Here is a 12,219-nt window from a genome sequence, read left to right as displayed (position 1 = left end):
AGACAATCAGATATTATCGCCTCACGTTCCCACGCTCATCATGATTTGGATCGCTGCCTTTGGAGCTTTCTGCGTCACTGGCGTGCCCAGCAGCGAAACAAAAAAACTGGCCGTAACTGGGTGGAGTAGACCTTCCGGTGGGGATAATGGCGAAGGAGATAATTAGATGCCGCCGCCTCACGTTCCCACGCTAACTCCTCTAGTTACTAGCAGTATTTTGCCAAATAACCAAAATATTACGACAACAATTAACCCACCCACTATTGCCGACACCACCACTACCATACAAAAAAAAAAACACGTGAAACCCTACAGAGGTGCGACTATCTAGAGTCGCAGCCGTTAGAACCTTTTTGGGTTGGGCACCACGCACCCTGGCGGGGTTAGGGGCCAGGAATCCTAAAAAACAACAATTATTTATTTGTTTGTTTGCGTCACAATACAGGTGCGCGCATATGCATGTGCAGCACATCGTTCCCGCGATAAGGTTTTTACAAAAATCCCGATATACATTGACGCCCAGAACTTAGAAATAAGGCATATTCGCTCACCACTGTTGCCAGCTTAGTCTCCCTCTTTATCTTACGGCAACATTGACGTCTCTAGTTTTTTTTTTAATTGCAGGTAGGTTGCCAACACACTCTAGTTAATAATGCTACATATTATACACGCACACACGCACACACATACTGTGTTGCCATCTCTCTTTTACGGCAGTATATATTTGTTGCCGGCTCTATTGCACAGTGTGTGTATGTTACGCCAGTGTATAAATTGGCTAAACCCTTATCAAGTAAGAAAAACTATAGGTAGGTGTTGGCAGCATTGTCGGTTGTTTAACTCTTCCCCCTCTCTCTTTTTTTTGTAAAAAAACCATGGTAGAAATACCAGTAGGTTGGCAACCTTGATTTATGCAATTAATTAAAGCAAGCCTCAAGCCTCAAGCAAGATTGCCAGCTCCTTGCCTTAGGTTAGGTTAGACCAAAATAAAAACCTTGGTAACTTTTCGAGTAAAATATTGGCAACACTGCAAGACAAGCCTCAAGCAGTATTGCCAGCTCCTTGCTTGAGGTTAGGTTAGACCAAAATAAAAACCTTGGTCATTTTTTCGAGTAAGAGGTTGGCAACACTGCGAGCCCCACCGAGCCCCAGCTGGCAACACTGCGAGAAAAGCCTCAAGCAAGATTGCCAGCTCCTCGCGTTAGGTTAGATTAGCCCAAGAAATAAAAACCTTGGTAACTTTTCGAGTAAGAGGTTGGCACTGAGCCCCACCGAGCCCCAGCTGGCAACACTGCGAGAAAAGCCTCAAGCAAGGTTGCCAGCTCCTTGTTTGAGGTTAGGTTAGACCGAAAAAGAAAAACCTTGGTTATTTTTTCGAGTAAGAGGTTGGCAACACTGTGTACCTCACTATACCTCATTTTCGGGCGTGGAATTCTCTTTGCTGTACTACTCATTTCCAACAGCGGATGCTCAACGAAATTGCTTTGTAATGAGGGAACATTGAAAAAAAAATACACTTGGAATATCAAAAAACAATATCAAGGTCATTGTGACCGGCTGGACGACAACTCCTGTCCACCGAAATAGCCTACGTGAGAAATTCTAGATCACCAATATATATTTTAAAATAACAATTAAGCTTTTAGAACTTCGCGTAGCCGAACGGTTACAGATCTCGCCTTTGATGCAAGCGTTCTCGGGTTCGATCCCGGTCGGAGCTCCACAAAATTTAGCTCTTGACCCGGCGTCCCGGGGGCAGCTACTTTTACACAATGGTAGCGTTCGTTGGTCTCGGAAGACAACAGCGGCGATGGGATTCGATGAGTCGACCACGCGTCACCCAATGAAAAGCCACTTGGCAGGCATTGGTCCTCAAAGGGATGTTGCGCCACGACAAACTCACACACACAGAAAAAGAGAGACAGAGAGAGAGAGAGAGAGAGAAAGAAATGAAACAGATAAAGAAGGAAAGAAAGATAAAATAGTAGTGAGAGAGGAATGCAATATCTTAGTAGCGGTGGCTACCAAAGAGAGCCCGCCTAAGAATGTTGCTTCCACCTTGAGCTCAAGGAAAAAGGAAAAAAAAAAACAACTCTGGCCACCCCACTGCTTATTATTCTCCTTTCCATAGAGGAAAGGTTTTAACTGTAGTCAGCTACATAACATGAAGGTTTTGATAAACAAATTGGACAGCCGATTTTACACGAGAGGGACTGACAGTGTCATACAATTACTGACAAAAAAGTCACTTCATGTATGAAACCGGAAAATCGTCATTTTAAAAAATTACGCTTGTCTACGTCAAATACCTATTGTGAAGCTTTACAAAGCACAATTACAGTCTTCCAATTGACGACTCAATCACAGCAGGAAGCAAAGAGTAATGACTGGAATTTATTTGTGATCAATTACTGAAATATGCATTTAAGCCTGAATAAATAAAGCAACAAATAGAGCCAAACAACTACCTGCAAGTAGCGAGTTCTGAAAAAGAAAATGATAGTTACACACGTCATCGAATATATAACGGTAGCAGAGCAATAACATATGTCGCAATGAACCGGTGCAGAGAATTCGTTTGAACCGAGCTCATCAGAGATGCAAAAAGGAACATAAATAATGAGTCCTATCACGTGGAAAATCCATTGCTCAGCCGGGCGGATTCTCGAAAAGTTACTCTGGGAGAATGAATTATTAGTGTCAGTGGAGGCGAAGCCAACGAACGGAATTCACACAGCATAAGCTGGCAGGTCCTCTGAAAGCATTGGCTTTTTGACGATTGGATTATTTCGGCGCCATGATTTCCCCAGGAACGAAGCATACATAATTCTCACGATATTCTTACTTTCATCCCATTGAACATTATAATTCCATGAACTGAAGGTTTCATTTGGAATATGATTTTTTTCCTTCACGTTTTCTAGCCTTCTGCTGTATTAACTGCGACGATGATAGAACCATAAAGTGCCGAAAGGATTGTCCGATATATTAATTATTGTTTTCGAAATAAAGTATTCAAGCTGCACTAACTGGAAGAAAATAATGCCTGGGTTTCCATCTTGGAAATATAGTGTCGCATTTCAAATTATCCCTTCAAAACGCGAATTCTCAAGGACGACTCTACTCTTTACAAAGTGTAACAGTGAGATGAAGTCTTCTTACTTAGTTCTTACAATGCAAAAAGTGGTGATTTTTTTACTTCTTAGAGAAGTTGAATATATATTTCTTCATTTTCTATAATCTAGTTATTTTTATGACAATGACAATGATTGGGAACAATCCTCAGAAACCACCAAACGTTTCCAATAGTATGGTCAATGAACTGCGATTTTAAGTCACAAGGTCCGGAACTGACCAAGGAATAACAAGAATGTCGCAGTTCAATCGGAAATACTCAACATAAGATTTGGCAGGATGCGGTTGAAATGGTGCTTGAGTTGGAGTCTTTCTTTTAAGTTCACTTTATGCACAGATGGTATAATTGGTATAGGCCTACAGTTTAAGTGGGATTGGAAACACAACGTGTCTCCACCGGCGATGACGTTTCCACTACGTCAGTGTTGCCCCTGTTTCCGGTCTTTGGCTCAAGTGAATGGATTCGCGCTTAGATCGTTTTGTCGCAAGTCGCTCCACGCGAGACAAAATTCCACGGACCTTCGTTATTTTGTCGCAAATTGTCTCAACGTAACTCGAGTCAAATGTTTCGTCCAGTGTTCGCCGCTTACAACAGACTATGGTAAAACCTTCCCCGAGATGGATTCCGACAAGAATGACTCATTGCGTCGCGTCCTGGCGTGTCGGATCCGGATCTGCCTAAAGAACAGATTCTCTGGGGAAATCGATCAGGTGAGTTCTGGAAAGTTTTCCCATCTTTAAAGAGCTAATACCACTCTAATTTTCAGAGTAGAAGTTACTAGGTGAGTTCTGGAAAGGTTTCCGAGCTTTAAATAGCTAACACCACTCTCATTTTCAGAGTAGAAGTCACTATACCCCACGACAAGTTAAGTTTGCAGCAGGTTTTATGTATTAAACCTCGCGAAAACGGCGCTCAGCTTCTCCCGTGCGAGTCTTGCCACAACCGCCGAGATGTTCATATCACAGACATTGAGAAAATCGGCAGTATTGCAGCGGAACTATATTGTGCGCGCACGTTTGGGTCTACATGGGCGAAAAGTTGCTGCAAACTTAACTTGTCGCGGGGGAGTTTTGGAAAGGTTTCAGAGTTTTCGAGAGGTAACGCCACTTCAGGGTAGAAGTGACCAGGTGAGTTCTGGAAAGGTTTCCGAGCTAACGTCACTCTCATCTCCAGGATATCCTGAAGATCATTCATCGCCAAGAAAGCTTCAAGACTTACATCAAGTCAATGAAGTTTTCATTGACTATTTTTGTCACGGCACTACACTTCTGGCGAATTAGGCCGACAAAAATATTTAGTTCTATTCGGTGTTTGATGAAACACAGCAGTGCTCGCCAGAGTAACTCCACGTCAATGCGACCCCTAACACTTCTTTACATAGCGTTTGTTCTCCCGTTCAAAGGTTCAGTCGAAACCGGATCCAATATGGAATCCGAATCCAGTTATTCGCATTTTAACCACGCTACAAGTAGAGCATGACTTCAAAAGCTGATTATTTAAAAATAATCAAATTGTCTCGACTTGTGCTTGACAAGTGAGCCTTGCACGTTAAGCACTTCCAAGAAACAGGTTAGAAGCTTTAGGTAACATGGAACATGAGATAAATTGGGTTACGGCGCAAAAGGTAAGTAGCACTTCTTTAGGAGGAGGGAGAGAGAGAGAGGAATAAGAGAGAAAGATAAGGAAACTCGAAGCAGCGACTATGAAAACGTTTCGTGTTTACAGCGTCCGTAGGGATAAGCTCAGTCCCTATCTCCCGTGGAAAGCGTGCCTGCTTGCATGTTCACTGAATCAAAAGGCAGCGCTGATAACCGACGACAAGCTGCTCGAGCAAAACTGTTAAGTAGGTCACCAGGTCACGAGCACAGCAGAGGAAAAAGACAGTATAATTCACAAAAGTAAGGCAAGAGTGCTTCATTGAAATGCAGAAAATGACGGTATTGAGGCGTGCAAAAAACCATACCGATTTGTTTCGCGTCTTTTCTGCATTAAAATACAATTCAGTAAGGATTCTATGAGCAGGCGGATAAAAATTCATGATTTTTATTCAAAAAATTAATTTTTGACGATTTTTCTATTATTATTTTAAACAAAACATCGCTTGCATAGTTCTTGGTACCATACATATAGATATGTTTTTTTTAAATATGGAAAGGCTTTTTCTGGTAAACGGCCCTGTAAAATATTTGAACAGTTTCATTAAAGCAAATAAAAAAAATATACAAAGTAAATATACATTTTTCTGTTTCTGAAACTTCTTGCATGAACCTACTATGGAAATGTTTGTTGAGTGTGTTAATGAAACTAGAATAATTTCAGTAACTTTTATTCAAGTGAAAATAAAAAAAAAATTGGATGCACACTGTAACTTAAAAATATTTTTATAATCTTTGCTTGCAAATCATAGTTTGCAAAATACCAGCTGCAATATTTATTTAGATTTGAATAATAACGTTATTTACGGTTTAACATGATTAGTATTTTGTATATTATTCGACACAAAATGTTTGCTATTGTTGCCCATAAAAATATTAAATTTTAAATCAAGAGAAATTAAAGTACATACATAGTTTGCATATTGCATTTTCTTTCGTATAAACTTCACCCCATCAATACACAAATATTTCGTTTCCTTTCTCTTCCTTTCTTAGAGCTTAATAAACACTATTAAATAATTGTGAGATTAATGTACATTCACCAAAAGTGTTTCTGACACCTACAAAATCCATATGTATATTACTCTATAAATTACTTCTTTAAAGTGATTTAAATCAGTGATTTCTTTTTAAATCACCTGATTTAAATCTTGCTTTAAATACCGATTTACATCTTGTCTGTGACAGAGCAAGAGCTTTTTAATACCCCACGTATGGGGTTGTCATGTTTCTCCTTTGCCAATAAAGAAGACACACTGAACGAGAACATACGAAACCAGCTTCTAGATATTCCATTACACATTATAATTACATTAAAATACTATATACACGTAATACAAACGTCCACAGGACATACAAATAAACTGTAGAATGCAATTAAACAGGACGCCTGTCAATTTTATCCACGAGTCATCATCCTTTTGGTGAATATTCTTATTAAGACTATTCTTAAGCGTATTCCAATACCAGGACTTATTAATACACACAGGACATAATGAACTACATTATTTTAACTACTGCTAATAGATTTGCTACCCAGCATCAAATTAGGGGTGTACTCTAATAGCGTAGATGTTAACGCTGTATTCAAAGGCTAAAGTGGACGGTTCCCAGAAGGGAGAACATTGTAGTGGAGCTTATTTGAGCATAAATTGAACTTGAAGCCTTCCTTTGTGACGAAAATAATTTCAGTTGTTGTTCTCTCTATATTTGTATTTTTAAAGTAAAATCACTAAGCGGTAGTTTCTCCAGTCATTTTCTTTCCTTGCTTTCATACATATCAGATTTACTCAATTCTCCATTTCCTCATTGAGGACAAACATTCATACGTATCTTACCTGGGACACCTGGAGTACTGTGCTAACCAGTCCGCCACGGAGGTCGACTAACAATATCCGCTACCGAGTCGGCAGTGTGTTCCGTGGAAGATAACTTGACACTCGACTGCCTTCCAGAAAGATAATTCCTTACATTCCGTGGACAGTGGACGAAGTAATACATCAAATCTTAGATTGATTAATTGAATTGTTGTTTTAAGTCCACTTATGCACAGTAAGGATAATTAGAACTGGACCTACAGTTTAATAAAGTGGGATCCGAACCACCATGTGCCTCCATCGGGGATCGAACTCGGGACCCCTTGATTACAAGGCTACGACGCTATCACTGCGCCATCGATCAAATCTTAGATAAATTGGGTTTAATTGTCCCTGGAAGATATACTATAATGAATAAAACTAATTATTATGAAATGTCCAAGGAAACTTGGAAATTCATAATGCTAGGCAAGATATGCCGAACCCATCCTGTAGTTTTACGGTGCATAAAATTGTGTTCTCAACACTCTCCTGCTATCCTGGAACAAAAATGCACAGTGTACAGTGGCTGATAGGACACTATGTATAGATTTCACTGATTCTGTTAATTTTATATCGCTTTTGTAGTTCCGACATTTCCGACACCGTCATTTGCGACACTAAGCACAAACTGTTTTTTTTCCCGTCATAAGCGACACTGCTTGGATTATCCCCTACGATTTCTAATTTGTTTACAAGAATTAGCGACATTTGCGTACGACAGACTTTAGAGGAACACACGACGTGTTTCATAGACGGTACTTTCAGGAGCAGGAGTCGATAGTTTTTCCAGTTGTACACCATACACGTTGACAATGGAAGCTCCGCCGAGGAAAATAACATTATCCCTTTAGTCTATGTTCTCTTACCCAAAAAAGATCAGACTACATGTGAAAAAAAATTCAGTTTGGTAAAGGCGAATGTAGATGGATGGATACCGAAATTTATAAAAATGGATTTCGAAGCAGCAGCAATAACGTCTCTGAAGAAAGTATTTCCCGAGGCTCAGATCAGTGGTTGTAATTATCACTTTAACCAATGTTTGTGGCGAAAGGTGCAGGACTTGAAACTGACAAACGATTACAAAACAGATCCAGACGTGCGGCTGTGTATAAGAATGTGTCCAGCTTGTGTGTGACGGAATGTGTCTTACCTCCCTGTGGCTGACGTCGATGATGGATGGCTGTGTGTGATGGAAGATGCGCCAAACCACGACAGAGAAATTTTTTGGATTATTTCGTTGAACAGTGGATGAACAACTCTGTTTTCGACATTTCCATGTGGAACTGCTCCCAACAGCGGCACAGGATTAACAATGCAGTCGAGGGATGGAACCATACAGTTAATGTATTGACGGAAAATTCAAGTCCTAACGTGCAATTAGTGAAGACTTTAAGATTAGAAGCTGTGTACAACGACTACTTATGTGAAAGGAGGGCCTTGAATCTTAAAGGGAAACTTAGACGACGTCAGTACATTACAATAGATGAGAGAATACAAATAGCGTTTGCAGACTATGAAATGCGTAGAGATCTTAAGCGCTTTTTGAGGAGAATGGCGTACGTTCAGAAATTAGAATAAAAATAGTAAGATGTTGGTTCCACTACAAGGGAAACGACGCATTCTACATGTCTACATTGACAAGGGATTGCAGGCTGCTCCTATACTGACAAGGGATCTAAAAAACCGTCATTGACAAAGGATAAATACATCCAGCTTTTAAACACCCAGCTTCCATGATGCCAGTGTGAAGGAAAAGTAAAAAAGGTTTTCAAAAACACAACAGCTTCCATGATGCTGCCAGTCCTAAGCCTGGATAAAGTGTGAAGGGAAGCTAGTTACACTTTGTGTCGCAGATGACGGTCGCAAAAGTCGTGGATTCATCGCTTTTGTGTCACTTTTGGCTAATCGTGAAGATGAGTGATGATATGATGAAATAGATGAAGGGATGCTCACAAAGAACACCCACGCCCGGCCAGGGTGGGATTCGAAGCTGGTACCCTTGCCAACTATGTATGGCTTGTCTGGATGTATAAGAATCAGGACTTTCACGAACTATTGGTGATACATAACGAACACGAATTTTATAATGTACCCCGAGACTTGAGAAAGTATTTTATGCGAACTTCCTTAATAGTATAGTTGGAAGTTAAACTTACGTTTATGCAGTTTATGCTAAAGCACTCATGTCTATAATGTATGCATAAGTGATTGGTTGAATAAATAAAAAATACAATGGACGTGGGCATTCAATGATAACAAATTGTCGAGTGCTGAAATCATATTCTGCGCTCTTCTTGTGACATTATTTGCATTTTTCCAAGCTGGTATTGCTGCAGATCTTATGTCCTCAATATTTCCATATTTTATTCTTCCCAACTGCATTTTTTAGCGGATGTAACTTGAGATTAACATGTTTTCAGAAGAGTTTTAACAATGACTTCTTTCTTCTTTCATCATTTGTGGAACACCCTACCAAATTTTACTAGATCTCTGCATCTGCAGAGATTAAATTAATGGTGAAGGCAACGCTACATTGGAAACGGACTCTAAGAGGATCACATTTCGGTGTTGAGGCTCGAGGTACATGCTCCCTCATTACTCATTCTCACCTCGTGTTGCACTGGACGTTGCAAGGGAAACAGAATTTCATCTGCGGAGATCCGTCTCGTGGGGAATTATCTCCCTTGATCTTTGGAGATTACTCTTCTCACACGAGGGTGTCCCTTAAGTCTAAAGGAACATTTCCCTTGCGCAAGATACAGCTGTTCGTTCAGTAAACATCTATAATAAACAAATCCTCCGGAGATGTACACCTTGAAGGGGGTTAACAAACACATTCCTAGCTCCAAGTGAAAAAAATAAATAAAGAAGTTATTGTATTTATAATACAAACTGCCGCCGTGATCTAGTCGGTAGGGCGTCTGACTGCCACACGGGAGACCCGGGCTCGATTCCACTGGTCGACATTTAAAGAAAAAGTTCGGATGTTTTGAAATCAATAGGTGTTTGTGGAAGTATTTTGAATGCTGATCACGGAAATAGCATCCATTTTTCCCATCACGTAAGAATATTTCACAACAGTCAAACTTATCATATTCATCATTACATTACATTTAATACATAATGCAACAAAAGGTAAATTTCGGTTCTTTCCTAATCAATAAGTGATTATGGAAGTATTTTGAATGCTGATCACGCAAATGACACCAATTTCTTCCAACCACGTCAGAATTTTCCCCTAGGTTAGGATTTCCTCTTGCCAATTAAAAAAAATGACCTCCATCCAATGTGGCGGGCTTCTAGATGGCGTCCATGTCGCCCCGCAAACACCCTCACCCCGATGTACCCAGGTGAAGTTGGATCTGCCATTCGCGCATTCGTTTCAGAAAAAAAAAAAACAGTGTCCTCGGACTTTTCAATCACCCTGTATTGCTGTTTTCCCAAAAGAAAAAACGAAAAAAAACGACGTGATGGGTACAAACGTATTTAATTTTTGGAAACAGCATGCTGAAATTATTCAGACAACAGTCGTCTGCGAGACATCGAAACCCATGTCGACTAGTGCTCGAGGTGAGTGATCAAGTTTGGAATTTTTCAGGGCTGCAATTTTCCCCGCATGAAGCCGCTCTCGGGCTCACCAGCCTCAAATCAATGGGTAGCTGGGGGCAACCTTGGGGTGTAAAGGCGGTGCTGATCACATCACCTCCAAAATAGCAGAGATCGAGAATATGTGAGGCCATTCTCAGGCATCCCCTAAATGTGCCTTCATGGCAAGGTCCTGTATGCTTGGTGAATTTTACCTTACCTAAGTGATAGAAAATCATTACCGGCGTTTCAACGGTTTATAATTATCAAACGAGAAGCACGGTCTAAAATATGAAAGAGTAATCGGCCAGGCTGCTTATGCAGTCACAACATGCGAAATATGTACATAAATATGTAGAAAAATAAGTTAAATATGTAAAAGATGTAATAATGCATTCTACGCAACTTCGGTTCTTCCCCTCATTCTGGTGCTGCTGCTTCTCCTTTTTTGGGGAGATTGATTGGATTGCTTGTAAGTTCCATCAGGGCTACCTCAACTGCCGATCTGCACTCACCGTTTCCAGAAATACGCAAGTACGAGGGTAAATCAAAAACTAAAGGCAATCTTGTGTTTTCGCAGTAATAAACAAAGACTGGGCGTGTCTGACGTCACCACGTGTATACTTGGAGTGACGTGGAAGTAGGAGTATCCATCAGTGCCCCATTCAGCCGAGTGTCGCGGAGCAAAAAGGTCGCACGTATGGACACATCACTTCACGAAGTCACCATCGAGGAACAGCCTGCCGTAGTGCGCTTTCTGTGGTCGGAGGGAGTCGAACAGGCAGACATCCACCGTCGGCTATTCGTGCAGTATGGAGCTAGTACCATGACTCAACGAAGGACTCCTTTGAAGGAGGCGCTGCGTGGTCGTCAGTTCAGGTTAGATGACGAGGTCCAGCAGGTGGTGCAGACGTGGCTTCGTGAGCAACCAAAAACCTTCTTCGCGGACGGGATACAGAAACCGATTGCCCGATACCAAAAGTGCATTGCCGTGCAGGGGGCATACGTGTAAAAGTGATATGTGTAGTTCTTCTTCTTGTGTGGAAATAAAGATGTTATGTGAAAATTGCCTTTACCTTTTATTTACCCTCGTATATTCTACCCAGGAATCTCTGAAGTAAGAGAACGAACACAACTCTCTGCGCAAGTAGTGACTCGACCAACGCATGAGAGGGAACGGGAGGGGCGGGGACGGGGAAAAGCGAATGCAGCCACCAGTCGTTTGCAGGAGCCTATACTGTCACTCAGTCCACTCGCTTCCTCCCCTTCTCTACCGTCATGAACGACTTTGTTCCAGGGATTCCCGGGGCCTCTCCGATGGCGCAGTGGTAGCGACTCCGCCTTGTAAACATACGGTCCCAGGTTTCATACACCGGTGGAGGGACATAGTGGTTCGGATCCCACCTTAAACTGTGGGTCCAGTTTCGATTAACCTTACTGTGCACAAAGTCCAGAGATTCCCAGGATAGGGTGTAGTGAAGAACACAGTATACCCAGAATCTTAATTTTTGCGGCGTGACGAAGTGAAAGTACGACCTACCACAATAAAGAAAATTGGAAAAGCATTATTGATTGAAAACTAAAGAAATGTTACAAATACAGTAAAACCTCGTTAATCCGGACCCCGATAAGCCGGACATCGCTTAATCCGGACAGGAAGAAGGCAAAAAAAAGGAGCAGAATGCAAGGTTTTAAATGTGGCTAGAAGTCAAGAAGTGAACTTTCCAAAGAAAAGGCAGTCAACCACTGATGAAATTCTGTTTCCCGCAGACTTTGTACTGTACTGTATAGTGTATTTAGATCTATGCCCTTTAAATACACCACAATAAACGTGTTTTGTTGCTATAAACGGAGTTTTAATGCACTTTCTACTGTTCTTTTACGTTATTTCAGTTAATCCGGACTTTCCTTAAACCGGTCAACTTATCCCCCTCACCTTTAGTCCGGATTAACGAGGTTTTACTGTACTGCGTCTTATGTACAA

General features: G+C 41.1%; 1 protein-coding gene across 1 annotated transcript in view; it reads right to left on the bottom strand.

Moving 5' to 3' along the window:
- LOC145991001 (14 kDa phosphohistidine phosphatase-like) overlaps positions 1 to 12,219 on the bottom strand; it is a 665,202-nt gene that overhangs the window by 84,319 nt on the left and 568,664 nt on the right. The window lies entirely within an intron of this gene.

The sequence above is a fragment of the Lepisma saccharinum genome, chromosome 8 (assembly GCF_977018435.1).
Source record: "Lepisma saccharinum chromosome 8, izLepSacc3.1, whole genome shotgun sequence".
Lineage (NCBI taxonomy): Eukaryota > Metazoa > Arthropoda > Insecta > Zygentoma > Lepismatidae > Lepisma > Lepisma saccharinum.
This window is presented reverse-complemented; position numbering and strand designations above follow the sequence as displayed.